Here is an 18,273-nt window from a genome sequence, read left to right as displayed (position 1 = left end):
TAGCTGATAACCGTGGTTATGGGTTCTGCTGCAATGGGGATTGGGAAGCTATAAAGCGAACCTTCCCACCGCAGCTGGAAATTCAGCTATTAGATAGCAGGTAACGTATTTATGACATTAAAACAATTTTATTAAGTGAAATTCATCTTAATTATTAAATACTTACCTGCTATTGTTGAGTCCCAACTCCCAACCCACTCTTCGACTAATATTTTAGTATATATTGGAAGAAGAAGACTGAAGGGTATCTATTTTTCCCTAAGTTACATAAATTTCCGGATGTTATAACTCACCTACAGAATTAGAAGCTATTAGATAGCAGGTAAGTATTTTATTATTTAAATAGATTTTACTTAAAAAAATTGTGTTTTTTCCAAATCGACAGAAAAATGTTTTAGGTAAATCAAAAAACCAACTGGAAATTGCCCTCCATTTTTCATTTTGTGCAATTAGTTGGTCACTTGGTAACTGTAGTGCTTTAATTAACAACTTATTGCATTGCATATTAACGTCAACAAATTGGACTTTAACTCAGAATGCTTATACAGTCCTGCTTTTAAAGGGATGTAATTATATATATATAAATACATTGGTTTCAATGTGATAAAAATGCTTATTTATAATACATCACTTTTGAACATCAATGTTTACACAAACCTATCAAGGGGATTACATTTTTGCTCAGGTGAGCTTTTGTGACCAGTCTTTGTCCGTCGTCCATCCGTCCGTCCGTCCACATTTGTTCGTAAACACTCTAGAAGCCACATTTTTTGTCCGATCTTTATAAAACTTGTTCAGAAGCTTCATCCCAATGAAACATCGGTCAAGTTTGAAACTGGGTTGTGCCAAGTCAAAAACTAGGTCACTAGGTCAAAAAAGGAAAAAAACTTGTAAACACTGTAGAAGTCACATTTCATGCCCAATCTTCATGTAACTTTGTCAAAATGTTTGTCTTAATGATATGTTGGTTGAGTTCAAAAGTGGTTCTGGTCTGTTGAAAAACATGGCTGCCAGTGGGTGGGGTAGTTTTTCTTATTTGGCTATAGAGAAACCTTGTAAACACTCCTGAAGTCACAATTTTCGCCCAATCATCAAGAAAGTTGGTCAAAACATTGGGTTCATTGATTTCTCGGACAAGTTCGAAAATGGTCAAGATCAGTGAAAAAAATGGCCCCCAGTGGGCGGGGCATTTTTCGCTAGATGTATATAGTGAAAACATTTGAACACTAGAAGTCACATTTTTGGCCCAATTTTCATGAAATTTGGTCTGAACATTTCTTTCCTTGATATGAGAGTTGAGTTTGAAAATGGTTCCGGTCCGTTGAAAAACATGGCTGCCAGGGGGACGGGCAGTTTTCCTTATATTTATATAGTAAAAAGTCTTGTAAACAATCATGAATTAAGGTCATGTAACATGCGAGACAACTCTTCTAAATATTGCATTTAAGTTTACAGTAGTTACTCCCCTTTGACTATTAATGTTCTCATAATAATACAGTGTATTTTCTAGAAGGCACATTTCTTTTTTGATCTTCATGAAACTTGGTCAGAAACTTTGTCCCAATGATATTTCGGACGAGTTTGAAACCTTGTAAACACTGTAGAAGTCACATTTCATGCCCAATCTTCATGAAACTTTGTCAAAATGTTTGTCTTAATGATATGTTGGTTGAGTTCAAAAGTGGTTCTGGTCTGTTGAAAAAGATGGCCGCCAGTGGGCGGGGCAGTTTTCCTTATTTGGCTATAGAAATACCTTGTAAACACTCTAGAGGCCACATTTTTTGTCCGATCTTCATGAAACTTGGTCAGAAGATTTTTCCCAATGATATCTCGATGGAGATGGAAACTGGGTTATGCTGGGTCAAAAACTAGGTCACTATGTCAAAAAAAAGAGAAATACCTTGTAAACACTGTAGAAGTCACATTTCATGCCTAATCTTCATGTAACTTTGTCAAAATGTTTGTCTTAATAATATGTTGGTTGAGTTCAATTTGATTTTGAGGTCACTAGGTCAAAGGTCAAGGTCATGGTGACCCGCAATATAGTAAAATGGTTTTCGGATGATAACTCGAGAACGCATACGCCTAGGATCATGAAACTTCATAGGTAGATTGATCATGACTTGCAGATGACCCCTATTGATTTTGAGGTCACAAGGTCAAAGGTCAAGGTCAAGGTGACCCGAAATAGTAAAATGATTTTCGGATGTAACTCAAGAACTCTTTTGCCTAGGATCATGACACTTCATAGGTACATTGATTGTGACTCGTAGATGACCCCTATTGATTTTCAGGTCACTAGGTCAAAGGTCAAGGTCACAGTGACAAAAATTTACACAATGGCTGCCACTACAACGGACAGCCCATATGGGGGGCATGCATGTTTTACAAACAGCCCTTGTTTATAATTACTTTTTAAAGCTTCTGTGAGCAACTCCTAATTTGCATATGATTTTCATCAAACCTTTGCAGAAAAAGTTTCCAAGTGATTTAGCACATATTGTATAGGTTTCAAGATTTAATTATTTGTTAATAAATCATTTTCCGTTGTTTGAAATAATAAATAATGAAAGCTTCTTGGGCGCAATCGTGAATTCTAACTGTAAGTGAAAACACTATTTATGAAAGCTTCTTGTTCTCATTGTCGGGGCTTCTTACATGTATGTCTGTGAGCTTAGTGTCAAATTTGTATTACAGAAATCACAAACTATCAAACACTTATTCAAAACGTACATAAGTTAGTATTGTGTTTTTTATGGATTCCAGCGTTTTGCTTGAAAAATTTCACATTCTTGTTTGTTTACAGGTTTCTGAAGTTGAGTGCTGTCGAATCGCCATATTTGTGTTTGATGACAACGTAAGTATTGCATTGTTCCCTTGAAACTTAATTGCATTGTTAAGATTTGTTTCCATGAAATACCTCTTGAAAATAAAATACCATGTATTGACAATATACTACTTGTATTTCATCATAATGAATAAATATTATTTAACTGAAGGTATTTATTTGTTTTAAATTTATATTTTTTTAGCTCACCTTATTGCTCAGGTGAGCTTTTGTGACCGGTCTTAGTCCGTCGTCTGTCTGTCTGTCCACATTTGTTTGTAAACACTATGGAGGCCACATTAATTGTCCGATCTTCATGAAACTTGGTCAAAAGCTTCGTCCAAATGAAATCTCGGTGAAGTTTGAAACTGGGTAGTGCCAGGTCAACAACTAGGTCACTAGGTCAAAAAAAGAAAAAGACGTAAAAGCTGTAGAAGCCACCTTTCATTCCCAATCTTCATGTAAATTTGTCAAAATGTTTGTCTTAAAGATATGTTGGTTGAGTTTAAAAGTGGTTCCGGTCTGTTGAAAAACAGTCCGCCAGCGGGCGGGGCAGTTTTCCTTATTTGGCTTTAGAGAAACCTTGTAAACACTCTAGTAGTCACAATTATCATGAAAGTTGGTCAAAACATTGGTTTTATCGATTTCTCAGACAAGTTCGAAAATGGTCAAGATCAGTGAAAAAACATGGCCGCCAGTGGGCGGGGCAATTTTCTCTATATGTATATAGTGAAAATATGTGAACACTAGAAGTCACATTTTTGGCCCAATTGTCATGAAACTTTGTCAGAACTTTTGTTTCCTAGATACGTGAGTTAAATTTGAAAATGGTTCCGGTCCGTTGAAAAACATAGTTGCCAGGGGGATGGGGCAGTTTTTCTTATATTTATGTTGTAAAAAGGCTTGTAAACAATCATGAAATGCAGTCATGTAACATGCGAGACAACTCTTCAAAATATTACATTTAAGTTTACAGTTATTGTAGTTATTCCCCTTTGACTATTAATGATTACATAATATACAGTGTAATTGTGTGTATCATTTATGTGTTTATTGTTATTCGAGTTCCAATATTTTTTTTAGCTCACCTGATTGCTCAGATGAGCTTTTGTGATTGGTTTTTGTCCGTCGTCGGTCCGTCGGTCCCTTAACTTAAACAAATTTTGTTTTCCTTATTTGGCTATAGAGAAGCCTTGTAAACACTAGAATTCACAATTTTTGCCCAATCATCATGAAAGTTGGACAAAACATTGGTTTTATTGATATCTCGGACGAGTTTGAAAATGGTCCTGATCGGTGAAAAACATGGTCGTCAGTGTGTGTGGCATTTTTCTCTATATGTATATAGTGAAAACATGTGAACACTCTAAAAGTCACATTTTTGGCCCAATTTTCATGAAATTTGGTCAGAACATTTGTTACCTTGATACTAGAGTTGAGTTAAAAAATGGTTCCGGTCAGTTGAATAACATCGCTGCCGGGGGCAGTTTTCTTATATTTATATTGTAAAAAAAGCTTTTAAACACTCTAGACGACACAATTTTTGCCCAATCATCATGAAACTTGGTAAAACTATTGGTTTTATATATATCTCTCATAGAGCTCCAGATTAGGATTTGTGAAATTAGTAACGGTTCTGCCACTGACAGAAAGAAAAGAGTAACGCTTAAAATCAATTAGTACCTGTACTACCATATCCAAAAATATAGGTAGTACTGTACTACCCGTGTTCTATTGAAGGGTCTGTAGATCTGCCGTGGAATCATATGGATTTCTATGGAAATCGTTAGATGGAATTCCGTGGAGTATTGGCACTAACTTTCCATCCGATTCCATGCAATCAATGGAAAAGTGAAAAAAAAACAGAAGGGGGACTTGATATGGGATGGAATTCCATAAAATGCCGTGGAATTCCATAGAATTCCGTGGTATTCCATATAATGCCGTGGAATTCCATAGAATGCCGTGGAATTCCATAGAATGCCGTGGAATTCCATAGAATGCCGTGGAATTCCATAGAACGCCGTGGAATTCCATAGAACGCCGTGGAATTCCATGGAATGCCGTGGAATTCCATAGAATGCCGTGGAATTCCATAGAATGCCGTGGAATTCCTTGAAAAGCTATGGAAATTAATAAAAAGCTGGAATAAAATAGAAAAAAAAACAGATTATAGATCAAAGGCATTTTATTGATTTTGAAAATGACAAATGTGAATGTAACTAAAGGTTTCATCATAGAAGTTAAACAAGTACAAGATCTGGCATCAATCATTAACCACACACATGCAGTCACAGTACATATTCAAAAATGAGTGGTTTTACATTTTCATAAAGTACCAACTCTCTTAACCACAAGCATGCATGCACACATTCAAAAACACATCCATAAACATGCACGCATATACAGGTGAGAAAAGAAAAACTTATAAAAGGCACAATATAAAACATAGAAGTAGAATTTTACATTTCTCTAATGACAAGTATACTTCCTTTCTCACATATGTTCATAAACACACACAATTACATGCACACACACATCACGCACAATTGTTCTAGAATTTTTTCTCATAAATTTTAACGTTCAACAACTGTTCCTTATTAATTCTAGAACACTTTCAGTATGATAACAGAAGTTCAGTAAATTCTAGTTGATGTGTTCCAGTACAATTCTAGAAAAGTTCCGAAGGTTAACTTCAAATATTTTAGTCTGAAACCAACTTTCTAGAAAACAAATTCCCATGCAGACCGCCAGTATTCAAGTACTGAGCATAGTTAATAATAATACATAACAAATTAACAACTGTTGTAAATTGGTTATTTATTATACTATGCTCAGTACTGTTGAACACGGACTTAATTCAATTATCCAAGTTTCAAATTCCTAAATTAAAAAAAACAACAAATAAATTAAGACCAAAAACAAACACAAAATACAATTCACAAAATAAATAACTGGTCTTTTTTATACAAGAAGTAACCAAAATAAAACATGTCACCAGCCACAGACTGCCAGGCTTAACACAGAGGCTAGTTTTTAAAAATGTTTGTCCAAGTCTTCCACTGCCATTTTCCTTTTCTTCTGAGAATATTGAACACCAGTCACTGCCTCCGGGTCCTTTTTGGTATGAGGTACATTGTATACTGCTCACATGTGCTCTACAGAATAAAAAATCATAAAAATGTCTAAAGCAAAGAGTTATTTACATTCAAACTATAACAAGAGATTGCAAAGCAATATGGTCCCCTAACTGTAAAACTTTCCTTTTTTAAGTTTGTTAAATATATTTGTTGCCATAGCAACCAGAATTCTTGCATTATAAACAACATGAAATGACGTGCAAAATGTCCTTATTGTCATCTGTTCATGTTCCAAGTTTCATGAAAAAATACTTAGAACTTTTAAAGTTATCCCAGGATCCAGAAAAGTGTAACTGACTTAGACCAATATATTGAATTCCAAAAAGACAAAATACTTTCAGGTGGTTAACATTAAATAACTTATCTAGCCGAGGGCATGACAATATTTACCATGAATTTGTGGCCCTGTAAGTCCTCTAGGTAAATGCGCTTAAAGAGCCGCTTTGCTGTTGGATTATTTCCCTGCCAAACTCTGCAGTATCTTCCATCAACTGGTCAATGGTAATTAAAGCACATAATGAAAATGTATAGGGAACGTAATTCATGAATTGTTTTAAATATTAAGTTGTTAAATGGTCTTTAGAAAGAGAACTAAAAACGAAGTGAATACATTGCAAAGCACTAAGCATAACTTAATTTGTTGGTATGATTAGTATAAATTTATTATTGCTATAATTAGAATGATGTGTAATTCTATTGGTATGAAAATGCACACTCAGATACCTAAAAACCAATTCCATTGGTTTAATTTTTTATTTACAAGCAAATACGTTGAATTGATATCTCCCACCAACATGCTTCTGGACACATAAGTATTATATTTGACACTCAAACAAGCATTTTTTAAAGATACAAAGGGCCATAACCCCGTTTTTAACAGATGGTGTACAATTCCATTTGGCGTGCAACATCCTTTTATCCATATATATACTCGAACCAGGTTTCAATGAAATCCGCCAAAGCACTTCCAGGATATGGCCTTGGACACACAAAAAGCATTTTTTCAAGATACAAAGGGCCATAACTCTGTTATTAACTAATGGTGTACAATGCCATTTGGCATGCATCATCCTCTTATCCATATACATACTCATACCAAGTTTCAGTGAAATCTGCCAAAGCACTTCCAAGATATGGCTACGGACGGATGGAAAGACAGACAGACGTAAGGATGGAAGGACGGACAGACAACGCCAAAACAGTATCCCTCCGCCTATGGCGGGGGATAATAATAAACATTAACACCATTAATGAGCATTGAGTGCTCAACATGCACAGTAAAAAACTTCCTTAGCCTGCAGTTCTATAACATTGCATGATAAAATTCCCATACTACATTCAACGTTATTAATTTCTCCACATAGGTCTTATTACTTCCTTTTTCAACCTGCAAACTCCACTAAGTGAAAATTTGGGTGACAGCTGCTTTTAAACTAATATTTGCCATACTAAAACCTCAAATATCACATAAAAAGGTCTACAATAATGTCATAAGAAGATTAAATTTAAAGGAATATTTAGAAATAATAAAAATCACAAACCTTCAGTTGTTGTTCTATTCCTAGACAGACTGCTCAAACACTGTATGCATCACTCTTTAGCAATATTTCATGTCACTTTCCAAATGATATAAATACATAAGTATTTTAAGAAAGTGTTTTTAATGGAAAAACTAATGAACTCTTCTGTTTGTTAAATGTCTTTAACTTTATTTTAACAAGTTAAACCAGTACATTGTCCACCATGTTTCATGTTTCAATCTAACAGGTAAACTTTCTGTATTTGAATTCAGCCAATTAGAAAAGGCTGTTATATCTTATAACCAATAGATTTGCAGCAAACATACCCAACATCTGATGTACAACATATGCCTGGCTTATCAGATAGATTGTTATTTGACAACCTGGACTGGCTGAGTTTGATATTGAGAAAAAACAGTGTGTATACTACTTGGACAGGGTTAAGGAATTTAAACTTGTAGAAATTGCTTTGAAAGTAACAACTACTCCTACTTCTGCAGAACTACTACTTTAATTACTACAGCATCAACAACACCACCACCAACAACAACAGCAACAATAACAGCAGCAACAACAACAGCAGCAACAACAACAGCAGCAACAGCAGCAGCAACAACTGCTACTACAGCAACAACTACTACTACTGCTACCTCTATTGCTACTACTATTGCTACAGAAACTGTTAATGCTACTACTACTACTACTACCACCACAACCTCTACTGATATAAAAAACACTACTGCTACTACATCAATTACTACAACAACAACACCTACTACAACAACAACAACTACTACTACTAATACAGCAACTACATCTACAACTACTACTACTACTGCTGCTGCTGCTGTCGCTACTATGAATTCATTTGGCTATTTGTAAGTGTAAGGTGTTCTATATGTGTTCTTATTCCCCATAAGAACTTTTGTAGAACTAACTGGTTCTTAAAGCATTCTAGATGTGTTCTAGAACTACATTTTAAAACATTTTTTGAAATTTTTGACCATATTTTGTCCTTGAAATGTTCTAAAAAGGTTATTGAAATTATTGGAACAGTTTCAGTCCCTAGCCATTTTCCACAAATGTTCTGGATTTATTCTAAAAAAACTGTTTTGGAACAATTCCAGAACATATGTTTTAGAACACAAATATGGAACAGTTCCAGAACTGTTCCAATTTCTAGAACAAATTTATATATATCTTTATTGCATTTTCTTTTAAATACAAAATACATGATGCAAATAAATTTATACATGTATTAAACTACAAATACATTTCAGACAACCAGCGAAAATTTTCTAAGTTATTTTCCATTGATTTCCATCCAAGAAAATGTATAAGTTATTTTCCATAACGATTTCCGTTGAAAAAAATGGCTAAGTCCAACTTTCCATGGTGTTTTCCATACATTCCGTGGAAATGCATGGAATTTTAGTCAAGATTCCGTGGAATTCTATAACAGCTTCAGATGGAAAATTGGCAAGTGGATGGAATTCCATCAAATTCCATGGATTTCCATCGATTTCCGTAGAATTCCTTAATATTTTCTACGGAATTCCATAGAAAAGTGCTAATGACTATGGCAGATCTACAGACGGGTGTATAACTGACTTTACAGAAACATTTGCAGCAATTATAATAAATATATGAAGCTTCTTAAACAGTTACTGTATAAGGTTTTCCATTCTGAATTATGATGCAAATACAACTACACATTAAAACTCATGACTAATACTATTTTTTCATTTTTCTTGACAAGAAAACACAAGCCACCTAGTAAGCTAAGTAAATGAACACTTATTTCACTGTCCCATCCGTTTCCTATCGTGTTTTCTAAAGTATTAAGCCGCTGATGCAATAAAATCGTTAAATATCGGAGCAACAATGTCTTTTTCTGGGTTTACAGATTTAATGTCCGGATGATTAGACGACACCGTATGTAGTCATTATATGACGACAAAGTGTTGTTTTGAACTGCTTTCGGTTAAACCGGCATTCCATTGCGCGCAGACATAGTTTTTTTGACGGATTTATAAGTTACAGGAAATCACGCGACAGAATAGGCATTACTAAATGAACCAAGTCTACAACTTTTCGGTCATTTAAATTAACTAAAAGCGCCGTTAGGTTAGAGACCAACAAATCACGCCTCGCTGACACAGACGTATTGGTACGGCCAGATTGTTATCGTAAATGCGTAAAACGGAAATTAATGTCGTAATTGTATGTCCAGTTTATAAAAATAAATGCGTAAATCTTCATGAAAACGGCGTATTTACAGCTGTTCGGCCCTTATCTGGAGCTCTGCTCTCAGATAAGTTTGCAAATAGTCCGGATCGGTAAAAAAACATGGCAGCCAGGGGGGGGGAGCAGTTTTCCTTATGTGAATAGAGAGAAACCTTGTGATCGAACACTATAAAAGTATCAATTTTTGCTTTATCATCGTGAAACTAAGTGAATACATTGGCTTAATTGATTTGTTGGACAAGTTGGAAAATGGCTCAGATCAGTGAAACACACCATTAGCTCACCTGATTGCTCAGGTGAGGTTTTAGAATTGGTCTTTGTCCGCCGTCCAATTGTCCACATTTGGTTTGTAAACACTCTAGCATTCACAGTCAAGTTTGATAATGAGAAAAATCACATAATTAATGCCATAATTATTGCCCTTAGATTGTCCAAATTTTCATTATACAGTCAATCTTGTATTAAGAGACCACTCAAGGGAGTAATCAAAAGTGGTCTCTTAATAAAACGGTCTTTGAATACAAAAGGCAATTCTGGAAGAATGCTTACCCTCAATTTTAATCTATATGAAGGATAATCTCTTTTATCCACAATGATTTTAACTTTTATAGTAAAATGAATATAAACACAATACATAAACAATATTTTACTTATAATGTGTTTTATTTTTCACTTATTATAAATTATCATTTATTATAAATCAATTGTGTGTACATATTTAATTGCAAAAACAACATAGACAAGGAAATATTTTTCCTAAGAACAAAGAATTTTGCTAAAAATGTGTAACAGTCTACATATACATGTGTACAGCTAAAACTAGAAATAAATGTCAGAAGCCAAAAGCTATGATATTTTATCACATGTATTTCTCTTTCCGTTTCTATATTGCGCGTTTTTTTCCACCTGACACATTATTTTCCACGTCTTCAAGCACCTCTGCTTTACGCTTAAGAATGTTCTGAATTTGGGTTTTACCGACTCCAAACTCATCTGCGATTTTACGTGCACTTATACTCTTTGACAATTCCAAAACCCGAATTTTCTCGTTCAACGTTAACACTTTTCGTTTTGACATTTTAATTTCTGCATGTACACTTATGGAAATCACAGTCGATTATGATACATAATGAGCTGAAAGAATTAAAACACGTCAATTGAAAACAAACAATCAGACCTGATTGGAAAATTTATTAAGTAAATAACAATGTGATTGGCTTACAAATATCTACTAATTAGCATTATTACAAATTGGTAATGTACGGATTTCGACAGATGTTGCCGCTTAATAGTTTATTTTCCGCACTTCTCAGGAAATGTTTGTTTCTGCACCTGTTATCTATACTCGAAAAATCGGCATTGTCTCTTAACGATCCACATAGTAAACTATTTAAGCTGTAGACTGTGCGCAATACGTTCCCCTATTATTCAACTCAATAAATTAATACGCAGTCTACAACAATACCGGTCAGAACCCGTCAACGAGACAAAGCATAATCATAATGGTTGTGAAAACAAAGCAGAGGTGTAACAGTACAGTACAGCCAAAGCGGAACAAACATAATCCGCGGCTACGCCACGGCCAGATTATTAGTCCGCGGCGGCCGAATCGTGTGTTCACGCGGCGTATCGCCGTGGCACTCGGCATCGATCCGCGCAACGACGCCGAGTCTGTATTAACCACGCGTACTTTCGCGGAGTAAATCCGCCGCATACGTACGCGGCGGATCGAGTGAAAAGATATCCACCTACATGTACATACATGTATGTGTAGCGTAGAATTAATTACGCGCAACTGTTTATGTTTCGTTCAATTATCATTATTAAATTTGTAATCAGAAACACACTTCCGAATTTTAATGCTAACGCGTCCTTTGGCAAATTCTAGCATCAAATAAACAGTGCTAAAATATCCTTTGTTTCATAAAAAGCGCGCGAAAATTATGCAGACATGTAGAACGTCGTTTGGAAAGTTTGGGTGTATTTTGTGTTGTATAAATACATGAACATCACGTCAGGCGTAAATCGCGTGTTCAGTGGAGAAAAAAAACGCCCCGATTAGACGTTATTTCATCATCTCTATATATAGTAAAAATGCCAAAATGTATTTGATACTTAAGGAAATATCGAGAATGTTTGTGTATCGTAAATATTAACCAGCATTTGCTTTAAAACTGGAATATACGGGATTATCGGGTAATTAGTAGCGATATTAACTGTATAATATGAACAAAATAAAACGTGTTTATATACGCATATTCAAACAATAGTTATAATAAGCTGATAATTAACAAAACTACAAATACGTCGTCACCGTCTTGATTATTGATGTGGCTTCAAACTGCTAATTTTCTCAGCTAAAATATAATAGCGGAATCAACATGCAATTAATTTATAAATCCACCATATGCTGGAGCCTTGACCACTTGTATGTGCGAAAACATAATTACGTGACCTTGTTTATGTGTGAAATACATACGCTACGGGCGGGAAACAAACTTAATAATTGGCCAGACATTAACCATGCTTACATGTATATGCTAATACAATCCGCGCACAATAAATTTATTATGATTTTAATTATAATTATAATTGTTCTTTCAAAATTTGTTAACTACATGTAACTAATAATTTAAAAAAAATAATATTTCATGATCGCATCGACTCGGCATCATTTCGCGGACCGCGGCATGCCTCGGCGGACAGATGCGAAGTTTCGCGGCGAAATGCGACTTGCCGCCGCATACTGACGCGGCTTCAACGACTGACGCGGCATCGACTCGTTTCGCCTTGCCGCCGCGGATCGCGAAATACGTTTGTTCCGCTTTGGCTGTACTGTACATCTTATCGGCTAAGATAAACAATTAACACGGATTTGTCCCTGAAAGATCAATAGATTAACCACTTTTACCTCCTAGTGGTGGCTTAATACAAGATTCGGACATCAAAATACACACAAATCAGCGGTCGCTGGTAGCGTAAGACAAAAGTTGCTTAATACAATATCATTATATAGCGAAAAAGCTCCGTGGGATTTCAAAATGGTCGCATAAGACAAAGGTCGCTTAATACAAGTGGTCGCATCCACAAGATTGACTGTATACAAAATCCTTGTAAACACTAGAGGTCACATTTTGTTTCAGATTTTATGAATCTTGGTCAAAATATTTATTTGTGTAAGCAAAGTTTGATGTTTGGTAAGGGCGGTCAACTCAAAATACAGGTCACCAGGTAAAATCTTACAAAAACAAAAACACTCCATACGCTAGAGTTTTGGTTGAATAATGATAAAACTTGACCAGGATGTTTGTCTGAAAAATATATAGGTCAAGTGTAACGTTTGCTAAAGATTAAATGAACCGACTCCTCTCATGTGAGCGAACTAGGGCCATCTTGGCCCTTTTGTTTGTATTTAGCATTGCACTTGACTCAGCATCCATATGTTTGTCATCTGTCTGTTCATTCCCTGTCCCCTGATGGCCTACTGCTCTTAAATACAAGCATATCACTCTAGTGACCCGCAAAGTAGTCGCACTTTCAAGGTAAAAAAAATTCCCTACACCATGTGACCAACGTACATATAAGCTCGAGATCTACATGCAAATCCAAATCATTTTAGCGACCCGGTCGCAGGATCTTTAACTCGGCTGAACATTGGCTTGGTAAGTGACCACGTGGCATGCTCTTGATTTTTTTTTAATTTGATGTGAAATTTGTTAATTGTGTTTCTTGTTTGTTTTCTATAATATAGTATTTATTCAACTTTTATTGAATTGTAGGCTCTCTTTAAAGCCCACATTTTTCATGACGATGTCAATACGCACAAGAAGTGGTAAGCAATACGATGCCTTGTTTCTCTCTGACCACAGTGAACACAATTCTACCATATTTGACACAAGTAATTTGAGTGATTTAGGGTCGGAGGACATATACAAGATAACAAAAGCCCCATTGCGGTCAGTTGTACGCAACATAACGCATAATGATGAAGACCGAGGAATCACAAGAATGAGTAATGTGCCTTGTATTGACAGAAATAACAGTGGCGGACACAAGGTGGTGTCAGGTAACATTGTTGACTTTATCAAGCTCACTCCCTAAACTGTAGACAAATAAAAGGTAGTTTTTTGGTTATAGAAACCAACTTCTTCGATCCCTACGCATGGTATGTTTCATAGCTCAGATAGCGATTGTTTCGAGGCAGAAATGCTCAGCCCCTTATTGTTTTACCAAGGTATTAAAGACAGTGTATGCTTTTTTTCTGAAAAATGGGCAATAGATGTTCATACTGTATTGATGATAGTGTAAATATGCATGGAAAAAGGAAATATGTATAAGCAACATGGACATGATAAGTTAAATATTGGAATCTTTAGGATTTATCATAAATGATGAAAAGGTAGTAAAAATTCCTACTCAAAGAATAACATATTTTGGTGACATAATTGATTCCGTCTTGTCCATGGTTTTTCTGCTTGAAAATAAAATTTGTAAAGTTAAAAGTTTTGGTGAACATTAAATTTTTATTGACAAAGAAACTGGTAAAGATCAGAGATCTAGTATCTTTTATTGGTTTGATAATAAGTATATTTTTTTTTAAGCTCACCTGAGCGATAGCTCGAGGTGAGCTATTGTGATCACTCAGCGTCCGGCGTCCGTCCGTCCGTCCGTCCGTCCATCCGTCCGTAAACAATTTGTAAACATCTTCTTCTACTAAACCATTGAGCCAATTTCAACTAAATTTCATGTGGAGCATCCCTAGGTCATGGGACAAAAGAATTGTTAAAAAAAATTTGAACGCATAACCAAGATGGCCGCCATGACCATATATGGTAAAAACCTTAAAAAATCTTCTTGTCAGAAACCTCTCATCAGATTTTCAAAAAATTTCACAGGGATGACCTTTGAGGGCTCCCCTGAAAAAGTTGTTCAAAGAAATTTGATTCGTCAAAAAACATGGCCGCAGGAGCTCGTTGAACTTTGCATGTTTATTCGTTTTTGCCTATTTTGTGAAAAATAATCTTCCACATTTTTTGTCCAATCCTTTCCAAATTTGCACAGTGTCTTTATATCAATGAGGACACGAACCCTACAAAGAATGAGCATTATTGGTCCATGAAGTACAGAATTACCTCCCCTTGAATTGAGAAAATGGTGTTAATGCAATAAAGTCCAAATTTTTCATCTAATTCTTTCCAAACTTGTAAGGATTTAGCATGGTTCAAACAAGGGAAACAACTACGGTTTATGCATGTTCTTTTTATTACAGATTTGCCTCCCTTTAATTCATTCAAAATCTCATTTTACAGCAGAGATTCCATATCTGACCTGTAAATGAGCCCCATATTTACTGCTGGTGCTATGTTACCTTTTCCCATTTGATCATTCTTAAGTATTGGTCTTGTAATGCTGCTACTGCTACTGCTACTGCTACTACTACTACTACTACTACTACTACTACTACTACTACTTCTACTACTACTTCTACTACTACTACTACTACTACTACTTCTACTACTACTACCACTACTACTACTACTACTACTACTACTACTACTACTACTACTACTACTACTACTACTACTACTAGTACTACTACTACTAGTACTACTACCACCACCACCACCACCACCACCACCACCACCACCACCACCACCACCACCACCACCACCACGTCTACTATTACTACTTCTACTACTACTGCCACTACTACTACTACTTTTACCACTACTACTGCCACTACTACTTCTACCACTACTACTACTACTACTACTACTACTACTACTTTCTACTACTACTTCTACTACTACTACTACTACTACTTCTACTACTACTACTACTACTACTACTACTACTACTACTACTACTACTACTACAACTACTATTACTACTACTACTACTACTACTACTACTACTACTACTACTACTACTACTACGACTACTACTACTACTACTACACCACCACCACCACCACCATTCACAGTGACAAAAAACGTATTCACACAATGGCTGCTACTACAACTTATAGCCCATATAGGGGGGCATGCATGTTTTACAAACAGCCCTTGTTTCTATGGGATTTTAACCACAACTGTTCATGTTTATCTCCGACACATATTTTTAGGTCACCTGTCATGACGTGACACGGTGAGCTTATGTGATCGTGTGATGTCCGGCGTCCGTTGTGCGTGCCTGCGTGTGTCTGTACGTCCGTCCGTCAACAATTTGTTTGTGTAGACAGTAGAGGTCACAGTTTGCATCCAATCTTGATGAAATTTGGTCAAAATGTTTATCTTGATGAAATCCGGTTTGGGATTGTATTTGGGTCATCTGGGGTCAAAAACATGGTCACTAGGTCAAATAATAGAACAACCTTCTGTAGACAAAAGAGGTCACAGTTTTAATCCAATCTTTATGAAATTTGGTCAGAATGTTTATCTTGATGAAATCTGGGTTGGGATTTTATTTAGGTCATCTGGGGTCAAAAACTAGGTCACTAGGTCAAATAATAGAAAAACCTTGTGTAGACATTAGAGATCACAGTTTTCATCCAACCTTTATGAAATTTGGTCAGATTTCTTGATGAAATCTGGGTGGGATTGTATTTGGGTCATCTGGGGTAAAAATCTAGTTCAAATAAATAGAAAAACCTTGTGTTGACAATAGAGGTCACAGTTTTCATCCAATATTTATGAACTGTGGTCAGAATGTTTATCTTGATGAAATCTGGATTGGGATTGTATTTGGGTCATCTAGAGTCAGGAACTAGGTCACTAGGTCAAATCATAGAAAAACATTGTGTAGACAATAGAGGTCATAGTTTTCATCTGATCTTAATGAGTCAGGTGAGCGATTCAGGGCCATCATGGCCCTCTTGTCAATATTAGAAGGACCACTGCATTATAGAACTTTAGAAAGATGTAAAGTTAAGGCATTGAAAGTAACAACAGATTTTGAGTCAATTATTACTCTGGATGAAAAAGCACAGAATCAAATCAATTGGTTGCTCATGAACATTGATTTAAAAAATGGCAGGAAAATAAGACCAGACCGTATATTTTTCACTATACACTTATGTTTCATGTAAAGGTTATGGCTCATTTTTGTTGACACGAACCATGCATCTGGTGGGCTTTAGTCAAGCTAAGAATCACTGTTTCATATCAATTATTTAGAGCTGCTTGCAATTTTCTTTGCATTGAAGACCTGGCTTTGCAATAACATGTATTCATGTAGCCATACAGAGTGACAGTACCACAGCTTTATATATATCTTAATAATATGGGTGGTATGAATTCTAAAGAAATGGATAAATTAACGAAAAAGATATGGAAATGGTGCATTAAAAAGGCTTTATATCTTTCTGCTTTTCATTTGCCAGGCATCTCCCATATTCAGACAGATTATTTTTCTAGACATTTTTCAGACACCTCTGAATGGAAATTAAAAACATCAGGGACTGAAAGATTGTTTTGACAGTTGATGACTCCAAATATATTTTGCATCTCGATTGAATAAACAGTTGGCCAACTTTGTGTCGACCCCAGATCCTGAAGCCTTATAAAAAGATGCTTTTTCTTTTGACTGGTCAAAATGGAAACCCTATATTTTCCCTCCATTTCCTTTACTCGGCATGGTGTTGAATTAAATAAAGTAGGATCAGGCTAAAGCAGCATTGTTAATTTGTCCATTATGGTCTTAACAGACATGGTTTCCATTGTTTTTGGACTTGCTTGTTTCTATTCCTGTCAGGTTGCCGTGACACAAGGAACTACTTAACCTTCCTCACAAGAACGAGTTGCATCCAATGAAAAAAAACATCTGCAGTTGGTTGGAGCGATTGTGTCTGGAGAGAATTGCAGAATTGTGGCTTCCGCAAACGGCTATCGACTCAGTCTTCCAAAGCTGGCGGCCAGGAACAAGAAAACAGTACTCATCTGCATGGAAACGATGGCATATGTGGTGTAATCTCCAGATGTGCAATTCCATTACACCGCTGTGACACTGACATAATATCATATTTGCTTCATTTAAAACAGTTTAAAAAGTCGTATATTGTTATATGTTGTCATAAGGTAGTGATTTTAGAGACGGTCCAGCTTTTAAATCCTTACATTGTTTTAAGTTTTAATATACTTCATAAATTTATGAAGGGTCTAAATAGATTCCTCCCAAACCTAGGTATGTTGACACTTGGGATGTAGGAGAGGTACTAAATGTTATTGCCAAATGGATGCCTTTACTATCCCTTTCATTGAAACTTTTAACGTTGTGTCTTTAGTGGCTCTGTGTACGGCAGCAAGAGCGCAGTCTCTGAAGGCTTTGAAAATTGACCATTTGTGTATAAAGGAAGATGTTGCCATTTTGTATTGTTGTGAGCAGTTGAAAACAACTAAACCATGCACAAATTTTGTTTCCAAAATTATGTTCGTTCACAGTCTTTGAGAAAAGATTCTCAATTGTTTGTTTGTTTTAAAAATGATAAAGCAGTCTCTACAAGCACTTTGGCTCGTTGGTTAAAAATGTACTTTTATTAGGA

At 35.7% G+C, this 18,273-nt stretch overlaps 1 protein-coding gene and 1 long non-coding RNA gene across 2 annotated transcripts in view; one reads left to right on the top strand and one right to left on the bottom strand.

Moving 5' to 3' along the window:
* The first annotated feature begins 2,810 nt into the window (after positions 1 to 2,810).
* Positions 2,811 to 18,273, top strand: part of LOC127878715 (uncharacterized) — a 102,229-nt gene continuing 86,766 nt past the window's right edge. Inside the window, exon 1 of the mRNA XM_052425247.1 lies at positions 2,811 to 2,857. The gene's annotated coding sequence lies outside the window, so the exon portion shown is untranslated. The remainder of the gene's footprint in view (positions 2,858 to 18,273) is intronic.
* LOC127878964 (uncharacterized) lies at positions 4,998 to 7,817 on the bottom strand. Its single transcript, XR_008048867.1, has 3 exons — positions 7,509 to 7,817; positions 6,358 to 6,458; positions 4,998 to 5,985 (listed from the first exon to the last, which is right to left on the bottom strand). It is a non-coding gene; the product is annotated as an uncharacterized LOC127878964 (long non-coding RNA).

This window comes from Dreissena polymorpha, chromosome 4 (genome assembly GCF_020536995.1).
Source record: "Dreissena polymorpha isolate Duluth1 chromosome 4, UMN_Dpol_1.0, whole genome shotgun sequence".
Lineage (NCBI taxonomy): Eukaryota > Metazoa > Mollusca > Bivalvia > Myida > Dreissenidae > Dreissena > Dreissena polymorpha.
The sequence above is the reverse complement of the archived record's forward strand: the minus strand, read 5'-3'. Positions and strand labels throughout refer to the sequence as shown.